The 27820-nt window shown below is 36.5% G+C and overlaps 2 pseudogenes; both read right to left on the bottom strand.

Moving 5' to 3' along the window:
• Window positions 1-863: 863 nt before the first annotated feature.
• On the bottom strand, window positions 864-9300 carry LOC102255758 (annotated as a pseudogene).
• An 11798-nt stretch (window positions 9301-21098) lies between these two features.
• Window positions 21099-27266, bottom strand: LOC102256057 (annotated as a pseudogene).
• Between the last annotated feature and the right edge of the window lie 554 nt (window positions 27267-27820).

Genomic DNA, 27820 nt, shown 5'->3' on the forward strand with positions numbered 1-27820 from the left:
TTATTAAAACAAAACCTTACAGTGTTGTATGAAGTTTACATTTAGACAAAGTTTTCACAGAAATCTAACACATGCCTAAAAGGATTTTATAATGAAGGTCAGATGTAGGTCTGGATGTCAAGAACTGATGGATTTCATGAGTCAAGACAGCATTTTGGGTATTAGTTAATTCTTGGGATAAAAAAAAAAAAAGAATTTTTGTTTTATGTCTTAAAGTGAACCACTGCCCCAATCTGAAAGTGAAAGTTTAATCTTCTCCTGAGAGGACTTTTGAAATGATCCAACTCTTGAAGTGATTCAATGAATTTCTGCTGTCAGTGACTGAACCCTGCCACCAATGGTTTCAGAGTTCAAAGTTCAAAAAACAGAGAGGCTCCAAGAGTTTTTCTGTCCTAAAGATATTGGCCCCTCTCTTCACTCTCACACCTCCTTTCCATCCTCTTCACCTCCCCCCAAATACCTCAGCTAGGAGCTTGGATGGACAAGCTAATATCTATGGCTTCATAATTAGAAAAGAAAGGGTCTTGTCAATTTCAAGAATTAGCACCTCTAAGACAGAATGATCTGCCTATATATATGCTCCAATAAAAGACTTTCCCTTCTCAACTAATTTCCATCCCCCCCCTACCCCCCCACCCAAAATGGCAGCTTTGGTAACTTATCAACTGGCTTAGTCCTTTGTTGGGAACAGAATTAATCTCAGGCAGGGAACACCTTGGCCTGTAAGTTTCAGGCACTTACCGCTTTTAAACAGTCTCTCAGAGTCCTCAATTAGATTGCCAATTACATTTTTTAAAAAGAAAATATTCTGGACACAAAAGCAGTTCTTTAGTTGTTTCTTCTTTTCATTGTTTCGTCATTTCCCCAACCAGGCCCCAAATTTTAATAAAAACAATCCTACTCATCTTCCTTCCTACCCCATCCCTCCCACCCCCAAATAATACAGCAGTAATAGCCAAAAACTACACACATGCTACGCTGTAAAAATGCAGTTAACACTATTGGGAAGAAGGCTGTGGGTTGTGGAGATGCGCTTTGAAGATCTACAGTATCTTTTTGCTCTCACACATACCCATTCTGCAAGTTTTGTCCTTCATAGAAGGCCCTTCGCTTTTCTCAGCAAAGTGCAGAATGAATTGCCTTGAAACACTTACCCTCCTTCCCCTCCACATGGATGGGTGTGCAAACTATACAGCATGGAACGGCTTTAAAGCACTTGGGCTGCTGTAGGGCACAGAAACTATACTGGCTCTTCAAAGGACATCTTCTCAAGCCACTTCTATGGTATCAAGACAAGTAGAACTCCCTCCCCTCTCCACTTGAAACCCACAGTCAGATGTGACAGGGGCTGGTACTCAGGAGAGTTAATTCTTGTCATCTTTTTTGTCATCATCCTCTGAGGGATAGGAATGCCACGTCAGCCTTTCCTCATAGAAGGATATGACAACCTGGGGGCACTTGACATTGGCTTCCTTGGCTGGGACCAGATCAGCCTCATCAGAGTTTTTCCATTTCATCAGGAACATGAGCTCTCCACTGGAGTCTGTAGCTCTAATAATCTGTTCTGGCTCTTCTTTCTTCTTTGGTTTGCTCTCCTCGCCCTTATCTTCAGAATCAGAGTCAGCTTTGCGCTTGCCTCCTTCTGATTTATCTGTCTCATGTGCTGTTTTCTGTGACTGTAAAAACTCAGCAATGAGGTTGGGGCAATCCAAGTTCTCTTCTGGCTCCACGTGTTGTCCTCATCTGAGAACTCCGTCCACTTGAGGAGGTACTCCACTTTGCCCTTTACTTCTCGATGGTCAAGAACTTTTTCCACCGCATATTCCTCTTCCTCCTCTTCTAGCACCTCCTCCACTTTCTTCTTGGTTTTTTTTCTTCCCCATAGTGCAGCCAGTTTTCTGGTATAAAAGGTGACGCTGCTCAGAGCAGCTCTCAAGAGCACGAGAGGAATCGGTGCTGCGCTACTGGTGCATCAGTCGGGGGGCCAGAGGAGTGGCGCCCAGAAAAACAACAGGCCGGGTGGCCGCGTTGAGCCCCTCACTGAAGCAGCATACCGCAGGCCCAAGCCAATGGCCCTCTCCTTAGCCCAACAAAAGAGCTTCTCCGAAATTTTTTCTTTTTTATAGCTGCGTAATATTCCATTGTGTAGATGTACCACAGTTTTTCTTTTTTATTTTAGTGGCTCTATTACTTCAGGTCCAATTATGTAGCATTTCATATTAATCAGATAATGAAATGAACATGACCATTGAAGCTACTGATACCTGGGTTCAGACTGGTTTTCACTACCTATTGATTGTGTAAATCTATCAGGTTATTTAAACTCCTTTGGCATCAATTTCCACATCTGTGAATTAAGTGTAGTAATTAAGTTTACCTCACAGAATGATCATGAGGATTAACAACATGTACATATGCAGAGTGTCTAATATAGACTATGGGATATATGAGGTTCTTCTTAAATATTATAATTATTTTTGCATTGTATTGAAATATCTTAGAGAGAAAAATTAAGCATTTAGTGCCTCATTTTGCAGAGAGAAACTATTCTTTGACAACTATTATAGGAGACAGTGGAGGCAATATTTTCCCAGTTGAATTTTCTGTGGTTGGGTTGTATACCCTGCTTTGTAAATCATTTGTACTAATGGCTCGAGTTGGATTAGCAGCCAAAAGAGTGTGTCCTGATGAAGATTATTAAACGAGCTATTTTGACACATTTCAGCTACTTGAAATAAGAAAAGTATTTTTCTTGTGTACACAAATACACTGTATAAACACATACACAAGGAAATAATTTTACTATGCTTAAAAACAAATAAAAGAAAGAACCAAAACAAAAACTCTAGGGGCTTCCAGTTTAGGAGTGGCCTAAACTTTGCTACTTTAATACAGGGGTCCTCAAACTTTTTAAACAGGGGGCTAGTTCACTGTCCCTCAGACTGTTGGAGGGCTGGACTATAGTTTAAAAAAAACTATGAACAAATTCCTATGCACACTGCACATATCTTATTTTGAAGTAAAAAAACAAAATGGGAACAAATACAATATTTGTATTTGCATGTAGCCCGCGGGCTGTAGTTTGAGGACCCCTGCTTTAATATATGAACACCAATTTCATGTCTTAGCAGCACAGATGAAAATCTAGCTTTGAGTGAATTTTAAAAATCAAGTACTTAAGAATTTCGGATAAAGGATTCAAATGGTTTGTATTATTTTGTAATTAAAATAAATTGAAAATTATGAGGAATACTAGTATTATTTTACTAGAGGCCTAGTGCACAAAATTCATGCACTGGTAGGGTCCCTAGCAGCTGCCTGCTGCCAGCCAGATACTCCCTCTCTTTCCCCGGCCTCCTGCTGCCACTGGGGCCTACCACCCTTCCCCCAGCCACCTGCTGTAGCCTCCAGCTAGCAGCTCCCTTTCTTCCCCTGGCTAGCCCTGCCCCCTGGTTAACTCCCAGATGAACTCCTAGTCGAGGGGACAATTTGCATACTTTGCTTTTATTATATAGGATTATATTCTTTCAAATTCAGGACCAATTGAATTAAAAACAGGTTTTGTTTTTATTAACCCCAAACAATATTTTTTTTCTTAAATAGAGAAGGCTAGTATATAAAACAACCATATTTGGATAATAAAATATTAACTCCAATTATCCTATAGACTAAAGAGGTAATATGCAAATTAACCCTCACACCCTCACAAAATGGCTGCCTATGACCAGGCTGACAGGGCAGTTAGTGAGGGACAACCAAATGACTGAACAGCCAGGTTGCGTGGGGTGATCAGGCCAACAGGGGGCCGATAAGGTCAGCAGGAGGGGCAGTTAGGTGCAACCAGGCTGGCAGAGGGGGGCAGTAAGAGCCAACCAGCCTGACAGAGGGAGTGTTGTTGGGGGCGACCAGTCCGGCAGTTAGGGGTGACCAGGCCAGCAGGGGGGGCAGTTAGGGGCAATCAGGCTGGCATGCAGAAGCAGTGAGGGGCAATCAGACCAGCAGGGTGGGGCAGTTAGGGGCGACCAGGCAGGCAGGAAAGTGAACGATTAAGAGCCAGCAGTCCAGGATTGTGAGAGTGATGTCTGACTGCTGGTTAAGGCCCGATCCCTGTCGGGCCTAAACTGGCAGTCAGACATCCCCCAAGGGGCCCTGGATTGGAGAGGGTTCAGGATGGGCTGAGGGCCCCCCCTCCACTGCATGAATTTCATGCACAGGGCCTCTAGTATTGTCATGATTTGCATGTGTCCCTCATGCCTTGGTTTTAAAAAATGTGAAAACTTTCATGACATTTTAAGTATCTTCAGAAACACAAGAAACTTGAATGTATGCATGTTCTTATCTAAAAGTTGAAAAATTTACAATGCCTTCTTATGAGTGAATATGAATTTTTATATGATGCAATACCTGTTACCTAGAGGGAAGCTATTTATTGTTTTTGTTAGTAATGGAAAAATGCTAATTTATAATTCCACTTAAATAATGCTATTCTTTCTCTATACTGGTGCTTGACAGTTGTCATCTTCTGTTGTTTGTATATTCTAATAAGTGAACATACATGTTTCACACTCCTGGTGTAGGACAGTGTAATTTGAGGATGCATTTTTGATCTGGTGAGATAATGTCTTTCCCCTCTAGCATGAAAGGCAATAAATAGCATCTTTCTAGATAATACAAATAAGGAGACATAGTTAATTTACAGAGTGGAATGACGATATCACGTGGTATAAATTATTTGGCAAGAAAATTCATATTATATGGGTTTACCTCTTTTTTTTTCTTATAAAGTCTAGTTACCCAAAGTAACAGAAATTTTATGCTAACATAACTTCACTGAAATCAGAGGGGATCAATATCTTGGGTTATCAGTATTATTTACCATTGTGTCCTATATGTTAAGACTGCTTTTACTTTGAGGGTCTCCCTCCCTGAGTGACCCATTTAAAAATGCAAATAATTATTGAAAAGGTGAAAGATTAAGTCTTCTATCCATGATATGTATGAGTGCATTAGTTGGTTTATTTTGTGTTAATGTGGACTTGAGGACTTTATAGAGGAAAGGACTCAGAAAAGGAGACATGAGGAGATGCTGACCAAGTTAACCCTTCTTCACTGTGTGTCTAAGGCTGGTGGTGAATGGCATAGCTAGTACTCCCAGCAACCCCTTCTTCCCTGACTAGCCTCAGGTCATTGCATGTGTTCAAAGAATCCTGCTTACTCCAGTGTCTGCTGGGATTCTCTCCATCCTTCCTGTAAGAAAGAGTCCTAAAGATAAAAGCAATATAACAATTTAAACAACTAATTTTTCCATGTTTTAATTCTAAAGCCCAAAATGTGTGTGTGTTTGATTTCTTTTGAATTAGAGGAAAAAACAATTAGTTTGGTAGGTAGCCACAGGGATATATGATGTCTGTTCCAAAACCACTCTGGTCTAACAATATCTATTTAGAAATTTTTATGAAAAACTAAGCTTTAGCCACTAGTTGGTCCAGCTAAAAGCTGGAGAAGGAAAACAGACAATGAAGCTAAAAATATCACAAAACAGTCATTGCCAGCAAAATAAATCACTTCTTCAATCTCTACAACAGGGGAGAAAACTTAACATATGCAGATGCTATAATAATTTTCATGTCAATGATTGCTTAATAATTATTTAGCTAATTATTAATTACTAGAGGCCTGTTGCATGAAGAGATTCGTGCAATAGGCCAGGCCTTCCCTTCCCTTGGCTTCTGGCTCTGGTTTTCCTCCGGCACCCGGGACCCAGGCCTTTGCTCTGGCCGGAGACTTCAGTCTTTGTGGCTTCAGACAGAGCCTTCAGTCTTCGCGCCACCACTTTGCCCCTACATATGCAAATTAACTGCTATTTTTGTTGGGTTAATTTGCATACTCTCCTGATTGGCTGGTGAGCGTAGTGGAGGGATGGTTTATTTACATACTTGTCTATTATTAGGTAAGATCATCTCAACAAGCTTGGGACGTGAAGACACATATAATAATGCAATGATTTCTATGCTTTTCTTTCCTTTCACAGTGAAATGTGCCCTGAAAGACACCGCTAAGTGTTTTATCAAGCATGGCAACTGTAGAGCTCAGTGCCTTGTAACAGAAAACAAAATTGGTCTCTGCTTACAAGGAAAAGCCTCCTGTTGTAAATAGATGTCTGAAATTAAAATCAGCTTCCCTGACAAATAAAGCACAGTGAATGTGACTAATAAATGGAACTGAATTATAATCTACTCTTAATGTGACTAATAAATGGAACTGAATTATCATCTACTCTTAACGTCTACTCTTAACAGGTGCTTTCCTGGTCACACCGCATCACTTGAGGAACTAGGTTCTTTCCTAAGGATCTAGCAATAGCCAAAGATATTCAATATATAAGGTTGTTTTGTGGAAACATGCCATCATTTTGGATGTAAGTTCTCTATTAATTGGCTGGAAAATGCTAAATGATACAAAAAAACCCCTATTATTATCAGGATTCTTCAATTCAAAGATATTTCAACTTATCAGAACATTTCTCCAAGTGAGGGAGGAGTTGAGAGACACCAAAGAAATTAAACAAATAGGATCTTCGGCAGGTTATGGATCAGGGGACCTGATTCAATGTGAGCAGGAAGTCCTAACATCAGTTAAATCCTTCAGCTTTTTGCGTTTGTTTTCTCAAACAAGGAACTTAAAAAAGAGACGGTATTTAAAACTAAGCGTAGATGTATGGCAATGAAGACAGGCAACAGGGAGCTCTAATGAAAGTTGGAAGAGTTCCACAGCTAACACCTATAGAGCAGGGGACAAAAATTCAGTCGATCACTACAAACGATAACTCTTGTTCACTAAAAAACATTAGAAACTTTATTTACAGTCATATTTTTATGTTGTATATTAATGTGTGGTTTTGAAACACTTTGTGATGCAGAAATGTTTTTGACTGACACAAAATGTCTAGGAGGTAATGCAGTGTTCATGGCATATATCAGGCAACTAACAAGAGAATTGTACTTAACAGCACAAATACTGGAAACAAATTACCAAGGTTCTAATTTAGGGGAGCAATCACTGTGGGATTTCTTAAATAAATCTGATTTGTTAATTAATGTTTTGAGAGTTTGTTTGGCCATATAGTTAATTACACAGTTATACATGACTGAAAAATAAGCTCTGTTGTACAATGAATACAATAAATTTAAACACAGATTTGAATACATTGGAACAGCTGGAGAAAGAGGGCAAAGTAAATGCAGAGTTGAAAAAAGAAGCCATATCTGAAACTAAGGAGCAGCCATAGACAATGAAAACAGGTAATTAGGGAGGTCTGATGACCATATGTTTATGTTTAGCTGCTAGCACTGTAACTAAGCTTAGGAGACAGACTTTTAATTAGATTGACCTGGTAGCCAAGTAATAAATGCTTAAACTTTTATTTCTTTTTATCTGTCTTTTTTCTTATACATAAAACTTTTCAGATTCTCTTTAGCAACTGAAACTTTTATAAAGAGATAGAAAAACCAATTCTATAATTCCTCAAGGTTGTATAATTTACTTCCAAACCAATTTTCCTTTGAGTACATAATCCATAAAAAGAAAAAGTCACTCTCTTATATCCTAGACTATTAATTTCAAAAATGTTCACAAATAAAAACCCATTTTACACAAAACATAGTTCTTTCATAGGCAAACGATTACAATTTAGGGCAGTGGTTCTCGACCTTCCTAATGCAGCGACCCTTTAATACAGCTCCTCATGTTGTGGTGACCCCCAACCATAAAATTATTTTCGTTGGTACTTCATAACTGTAATTTTTCTACTGTTATGAATCGTAATGTAAATATCTGATATGCAGGATGTATTTTCATTGTTACAAATTGAACATAATTAAAGCATAGTGATTAATCACAAAAACAATATGTAATTGTATATGTGTTTTTCAATGGTCTTAGGCGACCCCTGTGAAAGGGTCATTCGACCCCCAAAAGGGTCGCGACCCACAGGTTGAGAACCGCTGATTTAGGGAGTTTAAGAAACTACAGTATGATCTGAAATTAATCTGCATATGCACACACACATACACACATATTTATATGTGCATAAAGATAAGTAGTTAGGAAAGCAGATGGGTAGATAGATAGATCGATAGGTAGGTAGATAAATAGATAGATAGATTAGATAGATTTATTATTCTATAGGCAACCTTTGTATGTATTTGTATTCACCAACCACTTTCAATCAGTTTCCTACTGGATTCCTACCCAAATAAAATTGGGTACCATTGGCATAGACAGTTTTACAAAATGTTCATAAACTGAATACCTCTCAATACCACAGTGGTCGGGGCACATAAGTAAGTAAGTATGCAAGTGAATTAATAAATAAAACATTGCTTGTCTAATCTGCATTATCAAGTGAGTCATATGCACCAAGGTCCATTAACAGAGCAGTCTAGCCAGCCAAGCTTGCTCTATTCCAGCTCTGATGTCAGAGCACTGCTCATTACTGCAAGTTTGGAGGAAGCCACAGCCTTCACAGGTTTTGTGAAGCCAGAAATCTGTTGTCAAAGTAACTATTATTGATACCTGATAAAGAGATCATCTACTTAACCCTACAGCAGCCACTGAAGAATTTAGTAGTGACAGTTATAATAAAAAAGAGATAAATCAAGAGGCGGTTGGAGCAATACAGATGAGAGACAATGATGACTCAGAGAAGATTCCTGCAATGGAGATAATTGAATGAAAATTAGTTATACCTGGATGGTAGAATCTGCAGGAGTTGAAGATTGATTTTATGTGTAAATAAAATAGTCCAGGAGGTACTCACAGACAGTGCAGTAGACCCTCCCGCTCTCTACTAGGTAACAGCCTCACTTGCTCACACCAGGCAGGACTCTAAGTTTTGCTCAGGGGATCTATTTATAATTCCATAAACCAATGTAAATATCAGATTGGAGATTAACTATCAAACTTAACTTTGTGTGGAAAGTTCATTTAAAGTGACTTTGTAATGAAGTCATGAATACCATTTTCACTGGAATCCCAAGGGATAATTCCTAATCACAGCCTCTGGCTACTTCTCTCACAAAATTTCTGCCACGGTTATAAATTCAGGTTTGGACATTCCTTTTGCTATTTCTAAAATCACCTTACATGAACCTCGATAATTAACAACCAACCCTCATCAGTTTCTTAAAATTACTGCTGAATTGTAGTTTCCATGTCCTGGAATTTTAGAACAATGTTTCTTTCCTTTATGTCCACTTTGGTCTCTGATTTAGAAATACAGATGGACTCTGGACTTATCATACTCCTTAGTTTTCATGTTTGGACCATGGAGGCCCATATGTTCTAAACACCAAGGTAAATTGTCTGCAGCCCCCATTTCTCTCCGTGTGCTTTGAGCAGTACTAAAGAATTTATGACATTTTTCATCTTGATTGGTTATATTGTAATTGCCTCTTATTTTTGCTTCTTGTTCTAATAGTTTCCTACAATAGTGACACTCCAGTTTCACCAGATTAATTTTTAGAAAAGAAATTTTCTAAAGTCACTCCCATGCTTAAGCATACTAATGATTCCTCATTTCTATATAATAGTCAGTTTCACAATGGCCTATTCTTCCTAATCTTACTGTCAATTCTTCACATCTAGTGACATTCACAAATCCAAGACTGTCCTTGCATTTTTAAAAATACTCTTCCTTACTTTCAGTGTATAAAATTCCTCATTCTTCAAAATATATTATGATTGTTGTCTCCTATGATACTCTTCCTGCTTCTCCATCATTGGATTAAGCAAATACTTTAAACTAGTTTTTGTTATTGTTGTTTTAGATTTTCTGGATAAAATAATATTGGTGTTATGATTCCTATTATTGTATCATAAAAATATACTTCTCATTATGTCTTTCATCCTAAAATTAAAAGTTTCTGATTATGGCATTAAAAATACTATATCCCTATGAAAAATCTTTTTAGAAAACCTTTAATGGTTAAAAAATCATGTTTTGGTATCCTCAGAAAATTTTGACTAACTAGAATTCTATTATATAAAACCTTAGAAAATTTATATACATATATACTTATTTTATAGCTGAGTTATACATTGCCTTATATGTGCTACCCTGACAACATGTACATACAGCATTTCTGACCCCCAGAAAACTTTTCAGAGTTATTTCCTTATGTGTTTTTCTCTGGTACAAGATTACCATCTCCTTTGGGATAGAGATCATGTTTAGATCATTTTACTGTTCCTCCATATTTGGATATCAATTAGTTAGTTGAATAAGTTAATAAATCCATTGCAATATTTATCATAAGGCTATATTCTAAATAAAAGAAGCATTTTATATGTCTATATCTTTGATTGATTTATAAAATCTCTTTGGTTGGAATACTTCCAATAGTATAGTTATATCTAGTAGGCTATATCTTTACATCAATTTTTGAAAAATTGTTTCTGCAAGTATCTAGTATTGATATTTTTGAGAAATATCACTCTTCCCATATTTGGGTTGGAAAGGAGGATTGTAGAAAAAAGGGTGACATCTCTAGAACACATATTCTTTTTCAACCAACAAATTTCATCAATTTTGATGGAAAAGATACCCTTTATAACCTATCATTTCAGAATCTCATTAGAGACAATCCTCTGACTCCACTCTAGGTTCCAAATCCTACTAGCACATATCAAATAGAAAGAAGTCATAGTTACCAGGTTTCTGGATGGTGGCTAAGTCCATGAAGACTCATTAAACTTTCCATTCTAAACAAAAATTGAGGAAAATCACAATTAAAATTTTATGATTTCACCTCATTATGTGCATTCTCATTAGGTCTCCAAGAATTGTAATACCTCCACCTAAGTATTTCCAATTCTTTTAATACATGCACTTTTCATTAAAAATGAGGGATGGATTAAATACAAATAACTAGAACTTTACCAGATTGTGGGTATATGTGTGAAAATATTGTATTAATTGCCAAATATCACTGGTTTCATGTCTCTCAATGGCTTTCGAGTAGAACTTTAGTAGTTACAACCAAGACTCCACAGAAATACTTAGGAATCTCAGAATGACATGAGACTTATTCATGGAAACAGCGTCCTCCGATTCTTCTTCCAAGTCAGGCTATCACTCTTCTTCCTTACTTCTATGCTGCTTGTGCTGACCACCAGGCCTCGCCAACATCAGTTCTATTATCTTACAAAGGTCAGATCCTGGCTTTGTTCTCCCAGGTTTCTCATCTCTAAAATGAGTGGGTTGACTGGACAAACTCTAGTTCTTATCAGACCTAAAATTCTATGACTATAGATTTTCCCATCTTCCCATGTAAGGGCAATGATGAGAGTAGAAGTATGAATGTGTAGAGCTTTGAACTGAAATAGGAAGCCCGCCTAAAATTCTATGACTATAGATTTTCTCATCTTCCCATGTAAGGGCAAGAGATGAGAGTAGAAATATGAATGTGTAGAGCTTTGAACTGAAATAGGAAGCCCATCCTTTTCCAAAACAAGGTAGGATAACCATAATAAAGAATGGATAGTGCAGTGTGGTGCAGTTTGATAGGGGTTCTAATGGACCCAGAGTAACAAGAGTTTAATGAGAGATTACAAGGGTAGATATGACAGTGAGTTAGAACAATAATATAATACTAGTACTGAATAAATGAACACTTTTTATATACTGTGAGCTATGTCCATATAACAGAATGGATAGTGGCAGTGTGGTGGAGTAGCAGTTTGATAGGGGTTCTAATGGACCCAGAGTAAGAAGAGTTTAGTGAGAGATTACAAGGGTAGATATGACAGTGAGTTGGAACAATAATATAATACTAGTACTGAATGAATGAACACTTTTTATATACTGTGAGCTATGTCCATATTTCAGTCTTCACCATGAAGTTGGTTCTATTATTATCTTCTACAAAGATGGAAACTAAAACTTTAAGAGATTAGTAATTTAGTCATACAGCTAATAAATTAAAAAGCTTGAACTGGAACCTATGTCTAGTGTATAGTTAAAATCCAAAATACTTGGAGTATGGAAATATGTAGAAAGAGAAAAGGGAAAGAAAATGGGGGAAAAAAAAGAACAAGATAACTCTTTTGAGTTAAGAAACTGTATCTATAAATCTCTATATACCCAAAATATCCAATAAAATAGGCTGTAGATTAGGCACTCAGAAAATAGTGTTGACTAGCTGTTCCTGCTACACACACAACACACACACACAACACACACACAGATATGCACACACATGCAGGTGCACATATGAACACTAGCTCAGAAAGAAGAGTCAAATAAAATTTAAATTTATTCATTATAATGACTCTAATACTAATCATAGAATTTATTTTAGCAAACCAAATTTTTTAATATGCTTAATTCAGCAGCTGTACAAAATGCATCTTTTGTGTTCTTTGGGCTTCACACAAATAGACTAATCAGGCACAAACAGTTGTCTGTGGGTGGTCATGGTCCAGGTTTCATACTTGTTCATTTTCCAAATAATACTTAAGATTAAAAGATATCATGTGGTGTTTTCAGTTCCTGCCCCATTTGATGCTTGAATTCTTTCTAACATGTTCCCACCAAGTAGTTACCCAACTGGTTCTTGAATAACAGTATATTTACAACTTCCCAGAGTAACTGATTCCACTTTTAGTTGATCAAAAAGGTCTAAAAATCATCTTCCCCATGATGGGCCTCAAACACTTTCCCTGTATCCTTGATATCTTGCTTCTATACTTTGAGGTTATATTTAAGAAGTTTAAATGCCTTCCCATGTCCAACTTTCAAATATCTGAAGACATCTTGATAGTCTCTTTGTATTTTATGTTTTTTTCTGATAAACATTACTTTTTCTTGTACATGTAATAGGGTTTTACATCTTCATACAATTTTGACAGGATTTCCATTGCATTCCATTCTCTTTATTAAAATCAAATGCAAGATTCTACTTGCATTTGACTAGTGACAAAGCACCTTCCCTGTTTGGTATTCTCTTTATCTACTCTTACAGTCTAACTTAATTATCACAATCAAAAGCATGTCTCTATCCAGGGACAGTTAACAACTCTTTGACTAGGTTAGCAAAGCTAACATCTTCTTTCTCATCTCTCTTCCAGACACCATTTAACATACAGATCAGAGAGCTGAAGCAAACCGATAGTACCTCTTCTCAAAACTACATCCATTTCAGAAATAAATTTTGCTATCATCTATATTTTGTGATGATTTTCCTGAAATTACATAGATTTAATATATTATATACATATTATACTAGTGTATAACATATGTTTTATGTGTAAATACAGTGTGCAGTACAGTATTCATTAGGCATATTTTGGAATTGTACATGTCTTCTAATGTCATGTTGTTCCATATGTCTGATAAAGCCTATTAACTCAGATCCACGCCCCTACCACAAACTAGAGTTGCACCATTCTAAGAAGTTTAACGTTATCTGTCCTCTACTGATGTGAATTCTCTACACTTAATGACTTCTTTGGGCATGGTTGCATTACTGGGGTATCTTTCTTCTACCATATGGAGCTTCCTCTTGTTATCACTTCCCGTGCTTCCTCTTCTTTCCTAGTTAGTTGATAACTATCAATATTGTTCAAGACAGAAAATAAGTGAAGCTGCTATGGTGCAGGGGTGCCTTGTATATAAAGCTGATTTACAGCAGAGAAGGCTGGAGGGCAACTCACCCCTCTTGGCTTAGACTTGGTGACAAACTGGAATGAGTGGGTTTGGAGGAGTTATCCCTAATCTACATACTGGTAAAAGGTTTAACTGTGCTTATTTATCACATTGCACTATAGTAGACATGAGATCATAAAGTTTTCAATGATTTTACTAATAACAGTCTTTACTGTAAAATTTTTTTATACCTGAATAATTTAGGGATACAACCTCTAAATTATCTTTATATTTTTCCTTGTGCATTATTCTCTATGCCTACCAGCATTATATTTCCCTACCTCTCCGAAGACACAAACTTGTCATAGCTTCAACATCACACGGAAGCTTAATCAGAGTGAAGAATAATGTCAGAAAAATATAAAATGGCATCTGGTGTAAGGAGCCACAGAAAGGATAAAAGGGAGAATTAGAAAAGTTTAAATACTGATTGGATGATCTAATGTATTTGTAAGAGAAAGGGTTGCTTAAGCATTAGGGTTCATTTTAGGTAATTTCCTGTGATTTTTTTCAACTCTTCAGATTGGGGAAATGAAGTAGAAAAGAAAGAAAAATAAAGTTAAGTCAGGACCTGGCCTTTAAGGAATTTTTCTCTCTCACAAACCATGTGGCTAATCAGAGGCAAGGGGTTAGCCATTTAGCAATTCTGGTTCTCAGCCTCCCCACCTATGAACCAAAGAGTTAGAACGAGTGACCTTAGGTAGTTGTTTTCTAATTCTAAAATCGCTGAAACTGGTTTGGCTCAGTGGATAGAGCGTCGGCCTGCGGACTGAAAGGTCCCGGGTTCGATTCCGGTCAAGGTATTTCTAAGAAAGTCATTTTGGAACACAACTCTGTAACAACTCTGACATAGGCATTTTTTCTCTCTGAAGATACTGAGATGTGTGTTTCTATAGATGCCTGGCTTGAGTTAGCTCTAGATACTGGCCCATGTGCTGAATGTGAGTTTGCTGCTAGAAAACTGCTGTAAGGGATTGTTTTCTAGGGAAGAAGAAATAATATGAAAAGTAAATTGAATTTGCCCCTGACTTTGGCCTCCCTTTCACCTCAATTACAGCCAGAGGAAGTGGACAAGTGAACAAAGGTTCAAGGAGACCTGGGTTTCAACGGTGTTTTGAAGGATCCTGGATATGTGCGTACTCTGTCAAATATTGGCACACATTTTAGGGTCAGTATGCTGTTCCTGTAATCTCATCTGTGCTGGAAAAGTGACAGTAATGCACTGGCCACCAAGCTGCCAGGAGTGCCCAGTTGTACTCTGGGGAAGTCATTATCATAAGCATTTCTTAGATCTCAAATAAATCTTGTCTAAGCATATTAAAAAGTCATGAATACTATCCAATAATATCATAGCAGTTATTAAACCATGTCAATCTTTCAGATGAAGTACCTGAGGTCTGAACATATTATATCGTTTATTCCAGTCTACAGTTAGTGGGACAGCTGAGACTATAAACCAGAGCTGAAACTAGGTCAAGGATTCTTCCTGCTCTGTTTTGATTTTGTTTTTCTGAACAAAAGAATTCGGGTCATATGAGCATTAAAAATATTTTTCCTGATCTTCCTCATCTAATAATTTACTGATAGAAACTTCTCATATATGGGAGTCAAATAACTTTTTGTAATGTCTTTGCTATCTCAAATGCAAAGCAGAAATTATTTTGAAGATGAAATGTATGGAAATGAATTAAGAAGAAAACTGGTTTGGTTTTCTTTCTTTACTGTAAAGTTTGTGGGTATTATTTTTACTATTGCTCTTAAAATTCAATCTCATAAAACCTAAGCTGTTTTACTACAAAGAACCTATAAGTTAGAAGAACAAGCGACAGGTTTTAATAATTCTTTGTATTTAAAAAGAACTGATACCTTTTATCCTATCATTTTTCTCCTGCTTTTTAATCAATTACATTTTAAAGAGATTTTACTGAAATTATTTTCATTACTTCAAAAAGATTAAGACAAACATATTTCTCTATGATGTGTAAATAAAAGTCATTTATAAGACCTCCTCTTTTTATTATATATATTTTAATAGAAAAGAAAATTTAACTCAAAACAAATTACCAAAGAATAAGTAATTCTGTATTATTTCCAATGATAAGAATATTGTCGTTGATGTTCAACACAGCAACTTATTAAATGGCCTACAAAACTGAAGAGATAACTTTCTAGAATCCAATCTTAAAGATTAGAGTCCAGAGGCATCGGCTGATACTACAAACAAGATTCCAGCTGTGGAGCATTTGGAGTGAGCAGCTCCTCTTGCCTCAGCTACTGGCACAGATGTAACCAGAGCTCTGTCTCGTGTCACAGGGACATCTTATAGCCGCAGCTTGCCTTTCCCCAATCCAGCAGGCTAGGAACCTGTGATTCATTAGTAAGTCATAACTGGTCTTCACATCACAGTTATAATATCTGCACATGGATATGTATGCACTCAAGCTCACACACACATGCACACATTCTCACTATAGTCAAAGAGACTGCAAGAAAAAAATTTATTTATTTACATATATAAAATTATATGAAAACACACACATATATTTATAAATACATACATATATATGTGTGTGTGTGTGTGTGTGTGTATTTTTTGTTAATCCTCACCGAGGATAATTTTTCCATTGATTTTTAGAGAGAGTGAAAGGGAGGAATGGAGGGACAGACAGGAAGAGAGAGAGAAAGAGAGAGAGAGAGAGAGGTTGCCAGGGATTGAACCTGAAACCTAGGTACATGCCCTTGACCGGGAATCAAACCTACAACCCTTTGGTGCACGGGCCAACATTCTAACCACTGAGCAACACAGGCCAGGGTGAAATATATTTTTAATAGTAGAAAATTTCCTAGATGGTTCTTATTACATCTTGCTTTAAAATAATTTTATAGAAAAAGACATATATTGTAGAGAAAGGCAATGGTTATGATTTTTCTCCATATTGTCTATATTCTATGATTATCTATAACTCTAGGTGTCACATCAAACAATGTCAATTACATCTGCATTTAAAATAGACCTAAATTGCTTCTTTCAACAAAGGAAAGGTATACCATAAATATTCTATCCTAATTCATTTTCACTGCAACACTATTCCCACTGATGACACATTTTAACTACTTTTTTACCAACATTTTTAACTCCTTTACTCACTGACCCCGAAAACCTCTCAACCTGGGATTGATTCAACCCGGCCTTCTAGACCCTATTGCTGCATAGTGCTGCAGAAAATGTATGGTCCTTACCAGGTAATTACCCTCTAGCCATCATTCAAATGTTCACTCCTATCCTCACTGTTCAAAACCAGACCTGCTACCTTCCCCACACTTCTCAAGGCCTCTAACCCCTTCCACCGGCACCACTACTTGTCTACCACTTGGCAAGGAAAAGTAAAAAGTCTACCAAGCCTGAGTTCTTCTAACAGTTCTCCATGTTGATCTCCGGCTTCTTAGTATTGCCTTCCTTCCTGTCTCAGACAGTGAAAAGTGTCCTCCTTCCTGAAGCTAATCAACCTCTAAGAAAAGTCCACCCTCTAGCTTTCCTCTAACACCTCAACGATCATTTTCCTCTCTCTACTATGATTCCTGCCCTTTATTGAATGAACCTATTTAAATTTCCCCTGTTTTCTATAAACGCTCCCTTAATCCTGTTTCCATCTAACTCTTCTCTTTTTCATCATTTGTGGTTTATCCAGGTGAGAAATTCACTTCCTTAACTTTCTCTTAGATTCCTTTCTAGGTGCTATTATCACCTGGTTCTCTACCTGGCGCTGATGATGTTGATTCCTTTGCTGAATTCTCTTCCTCCACATATTGCTAAAAATTAATTCTTTATTAATTCTTTATAAACCTTTTGTTCTAGGTCCTTAAAAGACAATATAAGAGTTCATTACTGAGCAGGATATTGCTAAATAGTCTTACTTGTCTATCTCATGAGACCTTTGGGCAACCATGCTAACTGGGTCTCCGGACTGCTTTACAGAAAAGAAAGAGTAATGCATTTATTCATCAATACCCATCTCGTTTTGGTCAAAGGTTTTGCCTGCAATGTATTCACTCTCCCACATTTTTAGCTCACACATTTATGATGATTAATAAGGGTCCTGTTGCATCCTACATCTCTTGTCAGGGGATTCTCTAGAACAGGAGACAGAAGGTTCAACAACAACAAGATTCCTAGGTGCGGGGATGTGGTACTTTCTTCTTAGCACATATCACAGTTGTAATTACATAATGTAATAATACCTTTAACTCCCTCTTAGCTAAGAACTCATATATATCCTATGCTCAACTCAGTGCTTAGAACACAGTAAGTATCCAAGTACATATTTATCTATTTTTTAAAATTATGGTTTACATTCAATATTATTTTGTATTAGTTTCAGGTATACAGCGTAGTGGTTAGACAATCACATACTTTACAAAATGTTCCTCCTGACATTTCAAGTACATATTTATTAGGTGAATTAATGAGATTGACAAGTAGCATTTGTACTTATTCAAAGAGTTGGTTTAGAAATCTGACAGCTATGACTTTTCAGTAATATTGTGTGATCTTGAATTCTCAAGGCTCTCTTTTGTCATAAATAATATGTTGCTAATATGCCCTGGCTGGTGTGACTCAGTTGGTTGAAGTGTCATTTCATGCACAGAGGGGTCACAGGTTCGATTCCCAGTCAAGGCACATACCCAGGTTGCAGATTTGATCCCCAGTTCTAGGCAGGTCCCAGGAGCAACAGATTGATATTTCTCTCTGAACTGGTGTTTCTCTCTCTCCTCCTTTCCCTTCATCTACATCTAAAATCAATCAATCAATCAAACAATAATAATATGTAGATAATATGATTGCTTGGGTTTTTAGATGAGATAATGCAAACCTCCTTGTTCTGGACGTTGTAAATGATAAATCCATTGTTTTAAATATTTATTTTTGTTATAATTTTTTGTGATTATTGCATTTAATTTTTTTAGTATTTTTCCAAATGATAGATGTACATGTTCCTAAAAGATAAAATAATACTTTCAATTTTTAATAAAAAATAGCACCTCTTATCCCACTATTCCCCACTTGTAAATTCCATTCCTTAGTGCATTTCACTATTTAATCTATTATTACCTCTATGTTTCTATATAATACATTAATACTAACACTTTTAATTTTTTTAATTTTCTATAATAAATAAGGGCGTAAAACTCAAAAAATATTTTCAACATTCATAAATTCTCCTCTTCTTATTCTCTCGAGTTATATAATAATTTTTTAAAATCTCCTTCTCCACTGATTATGTTATAATTAAATAATGCTCTTAGATATTAATAGCATACTGTAATTAATAACATACTGAGAAAAAATGTGATTATATATTAATTTTTTGTGCTTAATTTAGAATAACAAACATTGATATTCATTTAGAAATTTCTTATTTACATACTGTAATATCTCAGACAACAGGGAAAACTCATTCAATGTCCTCAAACATATGAAATAATCTTTCATTCCAATTTATTCTTTTGAGTCATCTCTCTTGGATGGTCTTATTCCAATTCTCCTTTCTTAAATGACTACACACCAATATTCCTAGGATTCCTAGGTTTTCCTTTTAATATCATATTGGGAATTTTCTTTATCTCTCCTCTCTTTTGAATTTCTTGATTCTTGGTCTCACTCATTCCTTCTCTTTTATGTTTATGTGTTATTCTTTTTCAATGATGGATTATGCCTTCTGTTAGCCTCCTGAATGGGTAAATAGCAAATAAATATTTTGAAACTTTATATGCTGGCAAACATTTTTTTATTTTTACATCATCCTTAATTTATAACTTGGATGGGTATAAAATTCTTACTAAGAAATTATTTTCGATCTTTTTCAGTATCCTTTCAAATATTTTAGTCCTCTGTGATTTTATGTAAGTAAAAAGGGAAAAGATCTTCAGTATGTGAGAATACTAAATTATAAGATTATTAAAGATATAATTCTATTTTCAAAAGTTAAACCTAATTGAGTTTTGAGTTTGTTTAAAAATGTAAACCAATAAAAAATGTGCTATTTAGGATGAATACCATTTATTATATTATTTGATGTGAATTCACATATTTATTTATCTTTCACTTTTTATTTTGAAAAAAAATGAAGCCTACATAAAATTGCAGAGTCCAATAAATTTCCAGATGTTTTGCTTTAGAGGTACTAACTGTAAACTCACTACATACACTTTCCCTCTCTTTCACTTTCTGTTAATAGATGTACAATATGTACATATATACTGCTTATTTATTTCATTATATTTTGAAACCCTTAAATCTGAATTTTTAAAATATATTTTTATTGATTTCAGGGAGGAAGGAAGAGGGAGAGAGAGATAGAAATATCAATGATGAGAGAAAATCATTGATCAGCTTCCTCTTGCATGCCTCACACTGGGAATGGAGCCCGCAACCCCGGGCATGTGCCCTGACTGGGAATCAAACTGTGACCTCCTGGTTCATAGGTCAATGCTTAATCACCAAGCTGTGCTGGCCAGACGGAATCCAAATGTTTAATTAATTCAAGCAGTGTTAAGATTATTCAAAGAAAAATGTCTATATATCTAGAATTCTAGAATGAATCACAAATCACACGGGGAATGGAGCCCGCAACCCCGGGCATGTGCGCTGACTGGGAATCAAACTGTGACCTCCTGGTTCATAGGTCAATGCTTAATCACCAAGCTGTGCTGGCCAGACGGAATCCAAATGTTTAATTAATTCAAGCAGTGTTAAGATTATTCAAAGAAAAATGTCTATATATCTAGAATTCTAGAATGAATCACAAATGCAGAAATAGCTGTGAACTTATTGACTTGGCTATTCTGGAAGATATATGTTCCAGGTAAATTCTAAATGAAATAGCAGTTCCAAAGTCCTTTTTTTAACATTATAAAAATAATAAAAAATAAACAAATGGCTTAGATTTTAGGACTGAGGTAACTAAAATCAGATTGGTTAGCTAAAATGTGTATCTTACCCATAAAATTGAATGTAATGTTATGCTGACCCTTTATAATAATAAAATGGGTCATTTTAAGAATTATCAAAGCTACATTTAAGGAGGAGAACACAAAAGGAATGTAAAAAAATAACCTTTTCTTCCTAGGATTTTCTAGGCAATTAGCAAAGAAAGGAGGAAAGAACAGCCTGAATTTTAAATTGAGATTGGCCACATGATATCAGCTTTCCACAGTCGCAAAACACAACCCATATCATCCCTAGTGAATGTTACTAAAATTGAAAACATGGAACAATATAGTTGCAGAAAACTCTTTCAGAGAATCATATGTATTAACTATATTTCATTTAATATATTCCTGATCCATTAATGCCTTAGCATGTGTTTATATTTTAAAGTAAGGAGTCTTCCTACTATTTGTATACATTGCATCTCACAGACTGGTCTTTGGATTCTTCTTGTTCTTCTGATTCTTGTGACCATTTCTGGGAATTCAATGAACATTGTATTTGAAATGAACATGAAGTAGCAACAACAGCATTTCTAAATCCCTGAGGTGTGATTGAATAACAGTGTGGTGATTGCTGGAGGGAAAGGTTGAGGGGGGTAGAGGAAGAGGAGGGTAAAAGAGGGAATAAATGGTGATTTAAAAAATTAAAAAATAAATAAATAAGGGAAAAACAGTCCTGTAGGTTCCTTCTGGCTTGGTATTTGTACAATGTTGCCAACCTTTGCTTTTGATCCCATTGAAAGTTAACTGTATTGCACCAGTTTGATCCCAACTTTCTCCCAATGCTGGTATCAGCAAAGCATAATTTCTCTCTTTTTTTTTTAAAGCCTGAATTCTATCAATCTTTATTGTCATCTGATTGGTTAAAATTACAGCTAATCTGTGATTATCTGCAAGGCTGATCATTTCCTGCGGTAGGCCAGTTAGTAATTGAGTATAAAGGGATAGGCCGTCAAGGTCATGATGAAAAGGAAAAGCAACACTACCCACTACCACTAATCGGATCTTTGAGTGTTCTGAAAGGAAGTGTGGAAGGAGATAAACTTGTGCTACCAGCTCTGTGTAGTCACGACAATAAAAATATTGGAAAGAATATTTTCAGGAGTGAAGCTCCCCAAAGCCTTTGGGTGTGCCTGCCCCATAGGTGTTGTGGTATAAACTGAAGGTGCTGAATGCAGGCAATAGCAAGGTTTACCACTCAACCATAAAACTGTCCTCTGCACCAATAAAAACTGCTTCATCCCCCACTCCTCCAAAACATTCCGGTATCTGCCATCTACTCCCAGCTGCATACTGACTCAGCTGTACCAGCAGGTCTTGGCTTATTTGTGAGACATTCTCTTCTTACAATTTGCAGTTTCTAAGGCTTCCTCTTTAGCTACCCAGACCTCTTTGCTGAGCTGGGAGGGTTTCACTTCCAGGAGTTCCTCAGTTCTCTAGAAACCTGCAGGCACCAGCTTTAATCTGCACCCCTGGGGACAGGGCAAACCCGCTAAATCCCGCTGCATTTCAAAGCTGGCCCCTCCATGTGCAGCCGCACAGCTTACTTAGGTACTTATTGACTTAATAATTTCAGAAGAAGTTGCAGGTCTAATGATCCTTCACCTCTAAGTATTTCAGCATATATCCTCATAGAACACATTATTATAAATAGTCATAGTATGCTTATAAAGTTAAAGAAATGTATAATGATGAGATACTATTGTCTAATCCAAAATTGATATTCAAATTTTATATTGTCTTCTTTATTAAAGAAACACTTTTATTACTACTATCTAATACATAGACACAAAAGCTTTTCTTTTAGGTATTTCTACTTAATCCATCCATGTACACATTGGTTATTGTACATATTTGAAAATTAATTTACATTGTCTTAAAAATGCATTTTACAGCAATTTACCATAACAAGGATCCAATACCAAATCACACATTGTGTTCATTTTCATAGCTCTTTAGTTTTCTTTAATCTGATACCATTTCTAAGCCATTCTTTATCTTTCCTGGCGCTGATCTTTTCAAATAATACTTCAAAATTATTTAGGAAAAGTTATTTGGTAGCATATTCATCCTGATGAGCATCTGATATGAGTCTTTAATTTTGCCTAAGTATACTACCTAAAGTGTTTTCTCTAAAGCATCTTAATGAGAGGCACATAATGTCAGTTTTCCCCATCATCGATGATGTTCTATAATTACTTGGCTACAGGGATGTCCTCCAAATTTCTGCTAGATTAAAAATCTTAAAAAAAAACAAAAACAAAACTTATTCTTTTGAAAACTTATGATAAGTAGGGTAAAACAACAGATATAACTCAGGTTTGCCAGAAACATAACTTCCAGTGGAGACTAGATTTCTTGATTGACTATAAAGTCTCAGACTAAACATTAAAGACTTATGCTTAAATTGGAAACAAGTTAAGGGCATCATTACAGTAAATCTAATCGTATATGTGCCCAGTCGCTCAATTGAAAATTTCTTAAAGAAGTGTGGTCCCTGTGTTGTTAAAAGCTATATCTTACAGCTTGTTTAGGAAAAGGCCCTTCATATCAGTATGGTGTCTTCTTCTATTTGCTGCTTAAAACACAGGTGTGACTCTTTCCCTTTTAGGCCCCAGTGACACTGTGACTGACAGCTACTCTTAAAAGATGAGTGCATATCTCTCTCTTAAGAATCTCTTTTCAAGGAGCTGCCACGTCATTTTAATACAATTTTATCAGAAAGGGGCTATCTGATAAAATAGCCTTCATTATACATTCACACATTCAATCACACCAACATCACTTTTCAAATACCATCTCTTATAAATGGACACTGTTCGCTTTCTCAACAGTGAAGGCATGGCATGTGATTTCCACCCATCAGTGGAGATTTAAATCACCCAGCATACTACAGTTTCACGCCAAGTTAGCACCTTCATCGGGGAATGAAATTAACAGAACAAATCCTGGCTAATTGTAAAAGATGCTAATTACCCGCTCACCCTGTAAAATAGGGCATGAGTGATATGTGTCGAGCCCTGCAGGAAGTCATGAGCACTTGGAAATGCAACACTTAAGTAAAGCCTAAAACTGCTTATGCAGAGAGAAATGGAGACCAGACAGAGAGCAAAAATATACACACGGTCAAGGACATAAGAATGTGCAGAGATTTTTAAAATCTCATTTTAGAACGCTAGCCAGACTAGTGGGGACTTGGATGACTACAGGAATTCATTATGAAGCCTTCACTCTCGTCTCCAGTGCATATCTCCATCTGATCATGGTGAGAACCAGTCTTCACTGATTAATCGCTGTTCACAGCTGGGATAGGAGTTAGCTGTGAAAGAGGTGACCCCCGTTCAGCTACTCCCGGGGAGGGGGGGGCCACGTTACAGACTGGCAGTAATTAACTCCCCTGCTGGTGGTGGGCTCTGCAGAGAGGCCAGGAGCTGAGCAGGTCACAGGACGTGAATCCTGAGCAGACATTTCAGAAGCAGCCAAGCCTCGCCTTCCTGCATGGTGCCCACCAGCTGGTGGAGGTGAGAGAGAAGGATTTAGCCCTGTGACTGTCAATCTGCTACCCCCCTCTGGATGGGAGACTCTTTTTCCCAATGTTGTCAATTTGTCACCTCTCGCCAGCACAAGGCTCACGTTAAGAAGGGAAACGTGTTCATTCATAATAATGCTGTTTAAGGGTGTGTGTGTGTGTGTGTGTGTGTGTGTACGCACAAGTTTAACATGCAACATGTATTACCTTTTCCTACTCCTCTTAGCTCTTCTGAAGATCTGAGCAATCACTTAAGACTTCTATACGATTAAACCCAAATTTAAAAATCCAATAGTTCAATTTTTTCAGTTTGTCTGATAGGTCCCCCACACTAAATTTGCTAGGAAAGGCAATTATCACATCACATTTAATTAAAATGTCCCTGACTAATGGCTTGTGCAAACCACAAAGAAATTATACCATTTACAATTGCAAAGGTAACCCAGAGAAAGAGATTGTTTGTGGTTAATTTGTATAATGATGCAAAGGTGATAAAATATTAAGTCCCCAAAGAGGCAACATGGGAATTCTCCAAAAGATAGCTTTGTGACACCATTTAAACCTTCAATCTGACTAAAAGGAAAAGGAAAGAGAGAGGAAGAAGAAAAATAGAAACACAAAGAAAATAAAAAGGACAAATGAAATTCCCAACTTTCAAATTACCTTTAAACAAAAAAGAATGAATTAATAATAAAATGTGTTTATATCATCATTATAGGAATTTTATATAATCTTTTTAACTAGAGAAAAACCATAAAAAGGAAATATTATGTTTTTAGAGTTTTATTTTTATTTATCACAAATAATAAATTCATAAGATAATGGTGACTGCTCAATTCATTACATGGCTATTGTTCCCAGAATGGTTTACATGTTCTGACATATTCTATATCAATATCAATTGCTTGATTTCATTCCCCGATGAAGGTGCTAACTTGGCGTGAAACTGTAATATGTTGGGTGATTTAAATCATGCATACAATAATATTCCTTGTGGGCCGCATGCAGCCTTGGGCTGCAAGTTTGACATGCTTGTTGTAGAATAAACATATCTCTGTTCTCTGTGAATTAGTTGAGACTAATCTTATCCCCAAAAAATCATTCAGCTGGTCTTACAGATATGTGATGTACTGTTGATTGCAGAAACTGAGTAACAACAACAGAACTTAGAAACTAAGAATCACAGAATCATGGATTTCAGTTCAAGACGATAGTTTGATCATCTGTTACAGAGTAACATTATTTTGTAAATGGAAAAACAAGGTTCAAAGAAAGTTAAAAGATTACACAGGTGGCAAATGGCAAATCCAAGGCTTGAACCTGAGTCTACATTTAATTCAGAGTTTCTTTTGATTACTCTCAAATTGAAAATTATGTATTATTTCAGAATATGAGAGATGCTAGAGATAAAAAAAACATACTATCAAAAGTTGATTGGTCATGGAATCTTGATTTTCAATGGGAGTATTTGTGACAGTTTCATATGGCCAACCCATATACACACTGACCCAACAGGCACCTCCGCACCACCCCCTCCCCTGCCCCCGCACATATTCTTCAAGACTATCCGAATTCAGTGTGAGTAACAGGCTTCTTTCTCAATGAATTGAGAGGTATTATCAGTACACTGACCCAACAGGCAGCCCCCCTCACCGCCCCCGCACATATTCTTCAAGACCATCAGAATTCAGTGTGAGTGACAGGCTTCTTTCTCAATGAATTGAGAGGTATTATCAGTATCTGGGTATTGTTTAAATGGGAATTTTCATTCTTAGAGGGTTTTTTTGTGTGTTTTGATACAATCTCTAGGAAACTTGCTAACCATACTTTGTTCTCAGGCCCTATCTCTCATTCATCATTTATCATTCAAGGTCCACCTGGAATGAAGTGCCCTTTGCTTTAGGGGCAGTTATATATACAGAAGATACAGGTATCAAGCCGGCAATTCCTCAGCCAACTTTGTCTAAAGGTAAATAAATGTAAATACAGGTTCTCAAATAATTTAATAAACCATTTCTTCCTCTCTTTTTTTCACTTCCTGCTAGGCTTTATGAATTTTCAGTCATGTATGTACTAAATTTATTGATGTTCTCTAAAAAAAATTATGTTTTTACGGTTTACTCTACAGTACATGATAAAAACTCATAGCATTTGGACTCTCAGAGCTTCACACAGAATCTCAGTCTCCTGAAGATACAGGAAGAAAAAACAATATCATGATTTGTGTTCCCTATAATAGAGTTTTATTTTGTTTTTAATTTTCAAGCAAATAAATATTATCTAATCCACAGTCTTAATAAGGAAAACAAATAGCAAAATATTAATATATCCTTGTAATATGTATAAATTAAATCATATTAAAATTAATAGCAATTACATTCAGTAATAACTTTATAATTGATTGCTTGCTGAATAATTATTTATAATGTTCTTGTTGCTGAATGCCTGTTTGACAGAATGTTGTCAATTCTAATCTAACAGATTCGGTCAGACTTGATTGGTGCCTTAATTATTCTTTACTCACATGTTTGGAGGTTGTTTGTTTTTTCTGCATTGGCTATACACACTGACTACTTGCATAAATCCCAGAGTTATCTGACTTTATATTTGCTCTGGGTAGCTAATGAAAAAAAACTTAATGGTAGAATGAAACATATAATTTGGGGAATTAGGTAAAAAGTTGAACTTCTTTTTAAATTCCCATTAATTTTACTTACTATTAGAAAGAATACTCTCTGTAGAAGATAAAGCACTGTGTCTACTATGCTTAGCTTCAGCCTGCCTCTGATCCCCCGCTCCCCCACACCAGCTAAGAATAGTTTGTGTTTGTTTCCTCGAAGATACTGAAGGGCTGTTTCAAGCAAACCTACTTGTGATTTCTTGTTCTGACAGGGACCAGGACAACAGCCGTGGTGTCCATCTCATCATCAGTATTTCTGTCGGGGAAGGAAGAGTGCCAACGCTGAGCAGTCTGCTCAGACCTCTCTTGGCACCGGCAAGCGTGGTGCTGACAGCTTCTTGGCTCACCAACATTTCCAACATGGCACACAACCCACGCCCTGAGGGCCTACATGGGCTGCACCTACGTGTTTCTTCTTGCTTAGCATTAAGTAGAGTCATGTATGCATAAAATGCTTGAACAAATGTTCGGTAACCAGTTCAGCTGTTGCAATAACTACATTCTTCAATGTAAAAAGTGTACGTCAATGGCCAGTTGAGAGATGACTTTTTCTTTTTTTCTAGATGAAATAGTAGTGGCCCATTTAACCTGGAGGACCCTGCAAGTGATAATAGATGGTCAGAGCTGGGTAGAAGGCTATGATTCATGGCTATTTCAAGTAGATGAGAGCTGGGACCTTAGGTATTAAACACTCTAAAGGCATAGGCATTTTACTTGACATTGGCTTAAATGTGTGACATATATGCTGCGCTTTTTTTCTGCTAGCTCTGTTCCTCACAGGGAAGTCATACCAATTCAGGCTTTTCCAAACATTGATAGGTTTGGGACTGTTAGTCTGGATGAGGGGGAAAATACCTCATTTACTCAGGAAGCTGCCATCTAATTTTAATGCTTCTTTTTTTTTTCCTACCAGGAA

This window comes from Myotis brandtii, unplaced genomic scaffold (genome assembly GCF_000412655.1).
Source record: "Myotis brandtii unplaced genomic scaffold, ASM41265v1 scaffold16, whole genome shotgun sequence".
Classification (NCBI taxonomy): domain Eukaryota; kingdom Metazoa; phylum Chordata; class Mammalia; order Chiroptera; family Vespertilionidae; genus Myotis; species Myotis brandtii.